At 38.4% G+C, this 13118-nt stretch overlaps 1 protein-coding gene across 2 annotated transcripts in view; it reads right to left on the bottom strand.

Moving 5' to 3' along the window:
* Positions 1 to 13118, bottom strand: part of AGBL4 (AGBL carboxypeptidase 4) — a gene marked incomplete at both ends in the record, with an annotated part of 1417540 nt that overhangs the window by 551021 nt on the left and 853401 nt on the right. The window lies entirely within an intron of this gene.

Genomic DNA, 13118 nt, shown 5'->3' with positions numbered 1-13118 from the left:
CCTGTACTAGATGCAAGCTAACGTGACTCCAAAGTCTGTGCTCATCGTCCCTATGGTAACTTGCCACCTGCCTTTCTCCCCCTGACACCAATTCATAGCCTTACCTTCTGCTTCCAGAGAAATCTTGTCTGACAGTACTTTTACCAGTACTCTCCTGTTAAAAACTCTTCAAACAACTTCTTATCCTCAAAAGGCTCCCCGAGATCTCCCTGTGATTCCAGCATCGTCAGTCATTTCTCCCTCCTTGAACCCTATGTTTTATTCATATTGAACTACTCACAACTCTCTAAAAACATTGTGCCATACCTCCAGTACCTCTGTGTCTTTGTGTTTGATCTTTTCTCCACTTGTACTGCTTCCCCTGCCAGATACCTTACCTACTTGGTAAACTCTTACTCATAGAGGTGGCATATTGTAGGTTTAAATATTTTTTTAAACAAACTAAATAATTAATAAACAAAAGAATGTAAAAATAAATGCCTATATCCTTTAACATACCTTCTCTCTGAAGTCTTCTCTGATTATTCATCCATCATTAATTTTTCTCTACTTTGACATTTGATATTAAAACAGTTTTATCACCGGTTTGTCCCTTAACAATAAGCAACAAAAGTGAGTGGAGATTTCTTCAAAGAGAAGGTAGGCTTCTTGAAGACAGGAACAGTGTTACCTTTCCCTCTCTTTCTCACTAGAAATGGTACAGAGAAGTTTCAAATAGTACTTGCTTATTTTAAAAGCACTTGTAAAAGGAAAAGAAGACTCCTCTCCACAGATAAATGGTAGGCGTCATAGGTAGGTAGATCTTAGCTCAGTATAAAGTAGAGACTCTTTAACTTTCAGCTGAAGGGAAAGTAGAAAGGTCTATGTTACAAGGGAGTACATGGGAAGCTTTAAGGGCTCTGATAAAAAGTTTCCTGGGCTTCCCTGGTGGCGCAGTGGTTGAGAGTCCGCCTGCCGATGCAGGGGACACGGGTTCGTGCCCCCATCTGGGAAGATCCCACATGCCGCGGAGCGGCTAGGCCCGTGAGCCATGGCCGCTGAGCCTGCGCATCCGGAGCCTGTGCTCCACAACGGGAGAGGCCCCAACAGTGAGAGGCCCACGTACCGGAAAAAAAAAAAAAAAAAAAAAGTTTCCTGTACTAGATATTAAGTTAAACAAGGCAAACTTCTGGTTCCATTTAGCACAGAGAGTCTCGGATATCAATGGAAACAATATAACAATTGTTTAGGCCATTCTAAGTACTTCATCATATATTAACTCCTTTAATCTTCACAATAGTCCTCTGAAGTTATTCCTTTATCCTAAATGATATGATAAAAATGAAGGTAGGGTCAAGAATACTTCTTAAGAGAAACAGATTGTCCATGACTCTCTAGAAGACTCCAGAAAGGAAAGAATCTAACACCTGATCCTGCCAGAGATGCAGGTTGATTCCAAGACCTGTGGTGTGTGCTCTCAGGACTCAGAGACTAAAGGGTGATCCAGCTCTTGAAACAAGTCATCATCCTGGGTCCATCCTGATGACTAAAGAAGCCCTCCACATGTGTGAGGGAGGTGGTAACCAACATCCTCAGATTCAGTCATGCATTCATATGTGGCTGAGTGAGCGCGCACACACACACACACTCACACACAGGCTGCATGCATGTACATACTGAACACGTTCACAATCATACTATGTATACTTCTCTACTATAGCCTCTATTTCATTATATCAACTGGAATATATGCCTTTCTCCACCACTGGATTGAGTTCTCCTTGAGGGCAGGAACCATATATTGTCCATCTGGTTCTGGAGGATCTATACAAAGCCTTGAATAGAGGAGGTACTCCAAAATGCTCATGAATTGGATAAATGAATATAACTGTGAGTGAACTTTAAGATATTAACATATTAGAGTAAATAATTTCAGCCACACCAAGGTTTGTATCTTATGCTCTCTCCATGTGAAGCTGTGAGTCATGCCATGAATACATTATGTTTCAGGAACTTCCATGCCATTTTAAATGCGGTTCTATCTGTAATTGCCTTTCCCATACTTTGCTACATAGTGCATGCCTATGTAGAGAAGTGAGGCCCAGCTCAAATGACACTTCCTCTTTGAAGTCTTCGTCACCAATTCCAGGAATAACTAATTGCTCTAAATACTAATTACAGAAACTCCTGTATTTCTGATTCATCTCAAAATCTGTAGCACTTAGCACAGTGCTTGACCCTGAAGAGGAGCTCAAAGCATGTTTGTTGAATGAATGAGTAGGTGAATTTATGGTTTAATGAATGAATGGATGGATGATTCCTTCCCATTTTCCATCCTCTCTGCCTCTGTCCAAGCCATCAGCCAAGTTCCCAATGCATCATTCTGGAGGTTACCAGAGCACAGAGGAAGAGGAGAAAGCCCAGGACCTGAAGGCGTACATAAGACTCATTCCCTGCCCCTCCTCAAGACCCCTGAAAGACAGGAGCCCTAATTTCCTTTCTGATTAAGCAGAAAATATGGATGTTAGATGAGTTCCAACCCCAGGGTGTTCTTTGACAGTAGACACAAACTTTTTTCTTCAAATTAGCAGAGAGGGAAAAAATAACAAAGAATCTGTCTTTTAAGGCGGTACATCCTAAAGGAGGTATACAAAACCAAGTCATTCAGACACCTCCAAAGGGAGTAGCATATACTAAACACCTCCTATATGCCAACAATGTGCTACCTGTTTGATGTACACTATTGTCTGACTGATAAACACATATTCTTTCCACCACACCAAGGCTGTGAAATTCACCCAACAATTTGGGTGAAATCTGAAATTCACCCAGCAATTGCAGAAACAGTCTCTTACTTCCCCTTCTTCATCTACCCAGAGGCAGGGAGCAAACTGGCATCCAGTTTCCCAGGTATATTTGAAATTGAAGAAAGATTTCATCCCTCTTCCCTTCATGAGGGCAGCTGACTCTCTGGTTTGTCATCCATGACAACAGATGGCCTTTAGTCTACGTTTGGCTGGAACAACCCAGACCATCTCCTGGCTTGAGCCAGTGGGCCCCTCCTTTTCTTCTCAGGCGTCTGGCACAGCCAGGCACCAGCATGGCTGCCCACATTATAAATCTACCCTCCCTAGGCGAAGAGGACCTGCTCCTAATTCCAAGTCTATCTTCCCCCAAATAATTATAATAGTGCTCCTGTCACCAGCATATCTATTCTTATCTTTCTCCGCACTTTGTCACAGCTAATCTCTTGGTGAGTCACAGGGAGGGGGAGAAACGGAGAGTGAGGGAGTGCTCAGCTACAGGCAACACATTTATATACCCAGTGTCTAATCAGATTACCATCTTATCAGGGGTTGATGGGCACTAGTGGTGGGAGGAAAGAGACGGAGCTACATATTGCCAGCCGAGTTTTTGATAAAAGACACTGCTCGATTCTTGAATTAACCTTTTTGTCCTACACACTCTGTTGTTTATTTTTCAGAGTTTATTTTATGTGTAGGATTTTTTTTTTTTTTGTCTGTGCCTTCTGGAGAAGGACACCCACACACTGTGTCAGCAGCTGCTTCTATTAATTCCAAGCCATTAAAAAAATTAAAATTAAACCCAATTACTTTGGCTAGTTTAGAGCCGGGGAATAGCTGAGACTGATTATTCCCCATGGTCATGGACAGCAACAATATTCCTACCTACATGTGGCTGCGGGCAGAATGCTAATGCAGTCAGAAACTCCAAGGACAGGCTCCTCAGGCAAAGAGAGACTCTAAGTCATGTACTCTATCTTCTCCAATCCAGATTTCTGAGAGGAGGCAAGAAGAGGACACTGGACAAAGAGCTAGGAGTTGGGTGCTAGTCTAAGCTGCAGTCCTTGGGCAGGACTCTACCTTTCTTGGTGCCTCTGTGTAAAAAGTGGTTACTAAAATGTGTCCTGAATCCCTCTTAGGGTTGTTATGACTCTTAGGTGAAAATTACTATGTTTTCAAAACTATCGTTTGTTGGGATATAAGATGGGGTATGAGGCAGTATGAGAATGCTGGGTGCTTTGGGATGGGGTGGCCAGCTGTACCTGCAACTTGTTCAGGTTTGCGCTCAAGTTTTGTATCCAAGTTATTTTGTTGCTCCATCATAAGTGGAATGATAATAAGGGTTCTGGATATGACGTCACTAGACTGGAATCTCCTTAGAGTCCTCCTGCACAGAGCCTATTATACAACAGCACTCAATAAATATTCTTGAATGAATGAATAAATAAGTCAGGCAGAGCTGGGTTAGAACGAATAGACAGAGCTGTGTTCAATTCCAGCTTTTGATGCCTTTTACAATTGTAGTCATTGTACAGTAGAAAGAACGTGGGCCTGGGCTCTAATCTACTTCCATGACTTATCAGTCATGTAGCCCTGAGCCTGGATTTCCACATCTATAAAATGAAACCAATATCTAGCTCACAGATCTGTTTTGACAATTAGAGATGAGATTGGTACCCGACACATAACAGGTGCTCACAATGGTAACTGTGATTATCACCATGCTCTGTATGACGGACGGTTGGCATCACACTCTCTTGATTCAGAATAATGCATTCCAAGCTCATACTAAGTGTGCTTAGGGTATGAAATGGACAAAGCAGGTAGGATAGGGGACCAAAGAAAAGGTGACAAGGGATGAGGAATCATTTAAACACAGAGTTAGGAAAGAGAACAGTGATAACCCTGTTTTCTGTTCCAGATCCTTCCCATATCCAATGTAACCAATACCTCTCTTTCAAGGAGATGTGCTCTCTAATAAAATTAAGTGTGTCTGTCAAGATACAGGAAGGCAGTTAACTCCTCCAGTTCCCAAATGGCGGTGGGAGATATATTCAAAGGTGTTTTCACTACTGGTAACTGGCTATGCTAGACAATCATGCCATGGCCCGTGCACCAAGCAACCTGCCAGATGAATGGAGCCTCAAGGTCACCAGTTGGTGGGATCAATCAGAAATATGGAAAATTATAGGTTAGGCAAATGTGAAATATGTTTGGGAAATAGAGACTGACCAGTCCTGCTAATAGAGAATAGTCTGCTCTAAGCATATTTATCATATGGTGCAAATCTAAAATTATTTATTTTGTTTTTTTGGTTACTCCTAAACAATTTGTGCAATAAACATTTCACCAGCAATGAGCTCAAAAATACAAAAGTGCATATTTTAGGAAAGTTGAGTACTAACTTTTCATTCCTCCTGAAATTCAGTGATAAACATGACACATGCATAAAATGTTTGTAAGTATTTATGATCCACTGTAGGGGGTGTACTGATAACGTGGCCACATTAAAACCAGAAGACACAATGCTGCTGAAGAAACACCAGCATCTATTTGGTTTAACAGTTATTTTAAGAAAACTTATGTCCAAAGACTATAATTTACATATATAAAAGCAGAACCATAGAACAAAAATGATTGAAATTATTTTAGAGCAATGTACTTTAAATGAAAAGCCATACTTCAAAGTGATGTGTGCTATCACTTTTACTTAGAGTGCATGACTGTTCTTCTAAAGTCATTTCAATCAGTTTTAATTCCAAGTTTTCTGGTATATAAAGTGGTAGCTGTTAATGTCTTTTCTCTGTTAGCATAAGAACTAAAATCAGTAATGTGATATCAGTGTCATCAGGTGTTTCAAATAGAAAATAATTTAACTTAATTTCAATGTAATTCAGTTATTTTCACCCAATTCATGGAATCAAAGTAAAGCTTTTGGAAATTCATTCTGTTGAAGGCTAAATACTGTCTTAGTGGGAATGATACTGTTAATTCTGTAAAATAAAGTTCAACATGAAAGATAAAATTACTTATTTTTTTTGTTATGATAATATGAACACAAATTTTGGTAAAAGCAATGTACTTGTTAAATCAACAAACCTATGGAGTAGAAATTTATTTTGAGTTGGTTGGAGGTGTCCATAAAAATCAAAACTGCATCCAAAACAAGCTTCTATTTTCTACCCTCAAAACAGAAACCACAGTTCTCAAAATTTACACAAAATAAGTAAACGATACAATTTTTTATGAAGCTAATGCTAAACCACATACAAACAAAATTTTTATTAAGCTTCAGGAAGGCAGACCATGTTTCTTTTCTTTACTGTCTGCCATCACTGGGATCTTAGAGATTTGGAGCTTTTTAATAAGCCACTTTGTTAATCAACGTTGATTTTGCTGTGTTTTTATGTTTGCTTTTTGTTTTTGCTGTTAATGAGACCCCTAAATTTTGTTAATGAGATCTTTAAAAGAGGACAGAATTTTGGTTGCATTTTGTTCAAAATCAATTGGAAATCTTTAATCAAGTATTCAACAATGAAGCACCAAAGTATTTTAATTCTTAAAGCTTTTATCAAATTGCAATTACTGAAAACAAAGCTTTCAAATAGGAAGACATGACATTTATCTCTACAAAAGCAAGGGAGGAATTGCACAAATTAAATGATGAAAGCACAATTGAAATACAAGACTTAATTCTGAAATTCAATGATCATACTTTGGGAAACCTCAGTTTAGGAGGATAATTTTTTTGATGAAGCTCCTATTTTTAATTAGATATTTATATATTGTACCAGAGTGGAATGAAATTGAGAAGGGCTACAATTTTGTAGCACCTGCATTTGGTGAAAATTTAAAAGAATCAAGGAAAAGCACTTTGACAAAAGTTGTTTTATAAAAAAAATTTATCTAAGAAAATTTCTTGGAAAGGAGTAAACAAGATAGTAACTATGAATATATTTGGACTGAAACGTTCATATATTTCAATACTAAAAAGCTTGTAACTGAGAATGTCCTCAATTTGGGAGAATCTGCTGAACTCTATCAGGTACCTCAGTACCTAGAGAGATAATGCCTTTTATTTAAGAATATTATGATCTATAAAGGAGAATCAATTGAATGTGTCAAGAATTTCAAACTTGTTAACCATAAAAATTCAATTCTAAAGAAGACTTGAAGGCAATGACATCAAAAACTAAAAATAATAAAACCATATTAGAAAAAATATTTTTCATAAAAATACCAATGACATAGTATTAGATACACATGTAACTAAAAAACTGATTAAAGTGTGTAAATGTATGCCAAAAATAACAGTGCTATTTTAAGAAAATAAATGTAAGTTTTAAAAAAAATTTGCTTTAATGTACATGGATGTATATTACTTTTAGAATGAATTTTGATTCTTAAAATAATTGTTTTGTAAATCCAACAAAGAAAACAATTGGTGGTCAATACATGAAATATTTCAAAAATATATAAAATTGTATCTTTAGTTTCCCTGTTCACTTTCAGTGGGGATGATGATAAATTATGTGCTCATCTTATCCATCTGCCAACCTAATTGCTCCTCTTGAATGTCTCGAAATTACCTCAATTTCAACCTGAATATAATGAATCTCCTGACCTCCCCTAAACCTGGCCCTCCCAACTCAGTAAGTAGCTCCACCATCCCCATCTGTCCAATTGTACAAGTCAGATACCTCAGAATCAACCTTGATGTCGTCCTTCCTTTCACCCTTTCCTTCCTTTTTGACTCAATGAATATTGCTGAGAGCTTCTCATGTTGTCACTCTTCTAGATGTTGGGGAAGCAGAGGTAAAAAAGCAATTCCATGCTTTCATGGAACTTTTAAGTTGTGAGAAGGAGAGATAAACAAATAAATCAATGTATTACATAATATAGTGTAAAGTAATGATAAGTGTAATGAATACAAATAAAGCAAGGTAAGGGGAGAGAGGGTAATGGAGGGGGCAATTTTAATTAGGGTGGTCACAGAGACAACCATTTAGTAGAAACTGGATGATGTGAGGAAATAATCCACATGTATATGGATTATTACATTATCTTATATTCAATATTATATTCAGTATTTATTCAATATTATATTATATTATACATATCTCCAAGAAAATAGTGGCCCAGAGGGAACAACAAGCATGAAGGTCCAAGCTTGGTGTATCTCTAGGAACTGCAGGAAGGTCAGTATGATTGAACAGGAATAAATGAGGAGGTGACTGGTAGAAAGGGAGAGAGGAGACCATTTTATAGGGGCTTGCAGCCCTTAGTAAGAGTTTTGTGTGAGAAGCCACGTAGGGTAGAGATATTGAGAGTAATGAAATAATTTGAGCTACATTTTAAAAGGAGCTCCTGACATAACTGGTTGAAATGCTGATTCATAGGAGTCAGCTCTGACATTTTGGTCTTCATCACATGGAAGCCAGTGTTTAAGTCCACTTCTCAGTACCCATCATCTGTCGGTGAATGGTACAGATTCCTTTCTACACAGTGGATCTTCACAGTTAAAAATTTATGTGAAAGAGCTTTCATACCTCAGTGGACTTATTAATCTTAGAAGCTCTAAATTCCTGTATCTCACAACCTCCCACTTTTCAGGGTTATTATGTTAATTAAAATAATAAAGTGGACTCAATAAAGAGCTTTTGGTAACTGAAATGAGAAAATGAACTTCACAAGTCATCTATCAGCTTCCTGAAATTTGGGAACCAGAAGTATAGGAGATGAGGAACATTGTATTTTCTTCCAATAAGAAATACATAATTGTCTTTTGAAAGATTTTCTTTGTAATCTATCTGGGAGGTCTATTAACTCTTTATACTGACACAACTATACACTTTCATAGAGAGGTGGGACTTTTGGGATCATCTAGTCCAGTGTCTTTCAAACAATTTTTAGTTCTTCAAAAGTGCTTTCTGCAGAAGAAAGCTAGCAGAGAGGTACAATATGCAAAAACCAAACAAACAGATAAACAGAATTCAGATGGCAAGAAACAAAGCAAGTGGGAGTGGGTGGGTTTGGGCCTTTCATTTTATAACTGAAGTCTAGAGACATCAGTGACTGGGCAAAGCCACACTGGAGGTTAGAGGCAAAGCTGAGAACCGCTCTTCCAGTTCTATGTGTTTTGTTCACTGATCAAACAATGATTTATCAAGCACAGTTCTCAATGCTGAGGATAAATTACTATATAAAACAAAGTCCCTGTTTTTATGAGAGAGAAAAAAATATATATATGGTATATTAATATATATATTTAGATATTATTTATATATTTATATACATATTTGTCAGGAGGTTATAAGTGCTATGAAGAAAAAAAAGGCAACATAAGGATAAGGGAATAGAAAGTAATGGAAGGGGGTGATGTTAGTTATACCGGGTGGTCATGGAAGGCCTTTCTGATGAGGTAACATCTAAATAAAGTGAAGACCAGTGGATTTCTGGGGGGAAGCAAGTGCCAGTAATGTCTCCCTGAGGCTCCTGCTCCTCCAGGACAGAGAACCTACTAGGTGCCAGGAATTGCATTAGCCTCTTCACATGCATGAAGGCTTGGACCAACAGGGAGAACATAGATTTTAGTTCTGCTTTTGAATCCAGGTTTTGGCAAGCGGTTGATTTATTCTCTTTTACCTTCAGTTTTCTGATTTTTAAAATGGGAATGATATTATTTTTCTTTCAGATTTGTTCAAAGGATCTAATAAGAAAATACATGTAATGTCCCTGACATACACCAGAGCTTTACAGTTGGGAGCTATTGGTATTATCTGCCTCACTCTCTTTGAATGAAGGATTCTTACTGTAGTTGGCATCTGTAAATATTGGCTGCTTGGCATATATTTCCTCTTCCTAACAAAAGGAAGCAAAGTATAGCAAACTATTTCCTATACTTAAATGACTCCTTCTTCATTTGTACAGTCTGTTGGAGTCACAGGGGAAAAGGCCTTGCCATCCCATGCCAAAGCACATACCCCTGTCTAGGCTAATCAGATCTGACTTCCATGGAATCTGTACCTTGAAGACAGAGAAAATAATGAAAGACTTGGTGATCCTTCATTTCCCGACCAGACTGCTCCACTCAAAGCCCACTTTTTTTGTGGTTTCCTCTCCCTGGTGCTAAAGCTCTTCACTTCTTGTTTACCCTCAAGTCCAGGTCTCTCTCCACTTCCCATTGATTCTGTAGGTCCCTAATATCCTTCAAATGCATTTCCTTTTGTCTAAGTTAAAAAGAATACATTTCTACTCTTAGTAACTAAAGAAACTATCTTATACATAATCAATTTAATTGAGACAAAAAAACACCACCAACATAAGACATATTTGCCTTCTAGATAATTAAAATTATGTTGTTGATGAATAATGTTGATAAAGAAATTTTGAATTACATATATGGTCTTTGCCAACTTATTTACCTCTCTGAAAAGCAATTTATCAAACTATAAAACAAGAAGCTTAAAAACAAAACAAGATTAAACTAACTGAGGCTCAAAGGATCTTCACAGAATTGACATTCAAGGATTCTAAAGTCTATGAGGTTATGATTTTAAGAATTTCTTTATAATGAAATTTTATAAGATATCTTCAAAGCTTTAATCAAAGGCCAGTAAAGGAAAATTTTCATATCACATGATAGCCTCAAATCATACTATGTAAGCATCTGCCTGTTTCACCTCTTTGTAGGGGTAGCTCAGACATTCAGCTGCTTCTTGGATTGAATAAGAAGTGTGCAGTGGGGGAGATGTACAGTGTCCACATAAGATGTCATTTAAGATCACACAGCTAGTCAGTGGCAGTTAGTCCAGGCTTCAACTCCACAGCTAACACTTAAACAGAACACTACCTTACTAAGTAATGGGGACCTTCATAGGAGAGACAGGTGAGGTAATCACAGAAGGATTCCTGAAGAGGAATTCAAATGGGAGAAAAGATTTCCCAGACAGAGGGAGTGTATATGAAAAGAACAAGAGATGAGAATGCATGACATGTATTCAAGGTAACTACACCATGAAGCTAAAGCATAGGTTTTATGTGGGAATCATTGGTGAGGAGTCTGAAGAGGAGCTTGAATTCAATTGTAGGGAATAGGGTGGGGTTTGAATACAAGACTAAGGAATATCATCAGTCAAATGCATTAGACATTTGCTCCACTTTCTCCAAACGACCTTTCCTGCTTTACATCTGCATCCTCTGCTTTGCCTGTGATGGCACCAAGGGAGGGAGAAGATCCAGGTAACGTTACCAGAGATGACATAGTGGACTTTGGAGAAATGTTGGCTAAAACAGAAGAAACAGGAAGGTTCTTTTTCCAGGTAGGACTATTGAAAAGCAACCAGCTTCCTATCAAAAGCTCTCACAACTGGCCTAATCCTTTCTGGGAGAGTTCTAGAGGGAATCTTGAGGTAGGTCTGAAATTTGGGGAAGGTGTTGGAAAGTGGTGTTAAGTGTGGAAAGAGGAGGGCTGTGAGAGTAGAGAGATCAGGGAGACTACACCTTTCTCCCCAAGCTGGTCTTCCATTTTGAAGCATAAGCCTAAGAAAGTGTTCTGCAAACTGACAAATTATTGCAATAAGGGAAAACAGATGAGAAGAAAATAAATCCTGTGGAGTGAAGACAAAGGTGATGGGATCAAGAGGCAAATGAAAGGAGAGAGGTCTTAATGGAAGATTTATTAGACAGCATGGTTTGCATCAGTCCCAGAGGCAGGAATGACTTGGAAAATGAATTCAGCAATGGTTCTTGTCCTTCTGAGCTGAGACCTTACAGAAGGTGGTATTTCTCAAAAATGAGTTGCAGTCCAGCTCAAGGCTTCCAGCTTGCTGAAGATAGATTCCCAGCATTGTAAATATGTATTTGGGAGGATAAGGGTGAAAGGGGTGGCAACTTTGCTCTTTCTGGATTAGTTTTGGTGGAAAACTGCATCTCTATTTACCTGTAAATCAGTCAGAATATAGCTGTATCAGTGTCCATGTCGCTGGGAGGAGCACAGTCTCAGCTGATCAAAAGTGCTTCTGAATGCCAAGCAGCCCACAGATGCAGGCTACAGAAAAGAGAACTGAAGCCCTGCCTATGAGATTAGTATGCCCCACCTGGCTACCTCCAATTAAAAAACTTGGTTAAGGGACTTCCCTGGAGGTCCAGTGGTTAGGATGCGGTGCTTTCAATGTCGTAGGTCCAGGTTCAATCCCTGGTTGGGGAAATAAGCCAAGTGGCACAGCCAAAAACACAAAAAGCAAAAATACTTGGTTAATTCTCAGTTACCTGAGTCAGTCAAAGCAGCCCTATATGGATAATGCAAAACTCAAGCACACATTCAGCACCTTCTCTGTGGGAGCATTTTTCTAAGTATGGGAAATTTAAAGATTAATAAGACACAGTCTTGTCCTCATGCCCTGAGAAATTCAGTCTTGCAAGAGATACAGGCATCCTAACCATGATAAGAAGTGTTCTGAGTTCTGTGATAGAGATGTGTGCACATGTAATGGGGGCACAGAGAAATCATATGTGCCATGGGAGGTCATTTAGACCATTTTGAGCTGGGCCTTGATGGATGGGTGGTTAAGAGCTCACCAAGGAATAAAGGAAAGATGAAGGAATTTCTCAGCAGAGCAAAAAGCATGGGAAGATGGATTTTGCATACTGTTTAAGGGAACAGGTTTTTAAAGTTAATATCAGATAGTTTCATATACCTGCTTAAAAACTTCTATGCTTTCCCATGCAGATGAAAAAAAAATGGCTAAACTCATAACTATGATGTGACCTCCACCAATTTGATCTTGCACTGCTGTCTTTCTTTCCTCTGTTCTGCCGACATGCTTTCTTTCTATTCTTCAAATACATCAAGTTCATTCCTATCCCAAGGCCTTTTTATTTGCTGCTTCCTCTCCTCCTCTCTCTTGAATGCTCTTCTCTCAACTCCTTCTCGTTTTTCAGATATCTTCCAGATGTCACCCCACAAGGAGTTTTTCCTGACCACTTAATTTAAATTAGACCCCTAACTACAGTCACTCTCTTTCATTCTCTTGTTTTATTTTCTTCATGGCATGTATCACTATCTGACATTTTGTTTCCCTCCACTAGGGTATAAGTTCCTTGATGGCAGACACTCTATGTCTATATTTACGTTTTCAACATCTAGAAGTTTCCGGCACAATAACTGAATTGAATAGATGAACTCAATGGTGATAAACACCTTGCATGGGTATGCAGGACACCCAGCAATGGCAGGGAATAGATAAAAAGGTGGATAAGACTAGTAGTAGTGGTCATTATAGTAATAATATCCACCAATTAATGAACATTTTCTGTGTGTTAGGCCCATGCTAA

Source organism: Leucopleurus acutus, assembly GCF_964270905.1.
Source record: "Leucopleurus acutus genome assembly, chromosome: 2".
Lineage (NCBI taxonomy): Eukaryota > Metazoa > Chordata > Mammalia > Artiodactyla > Delphinidae > Leucopleurus > Leucopleurus acutus.
This window is presented reverse-complemented; position numbering and strand designations above follow the sequence as displayed.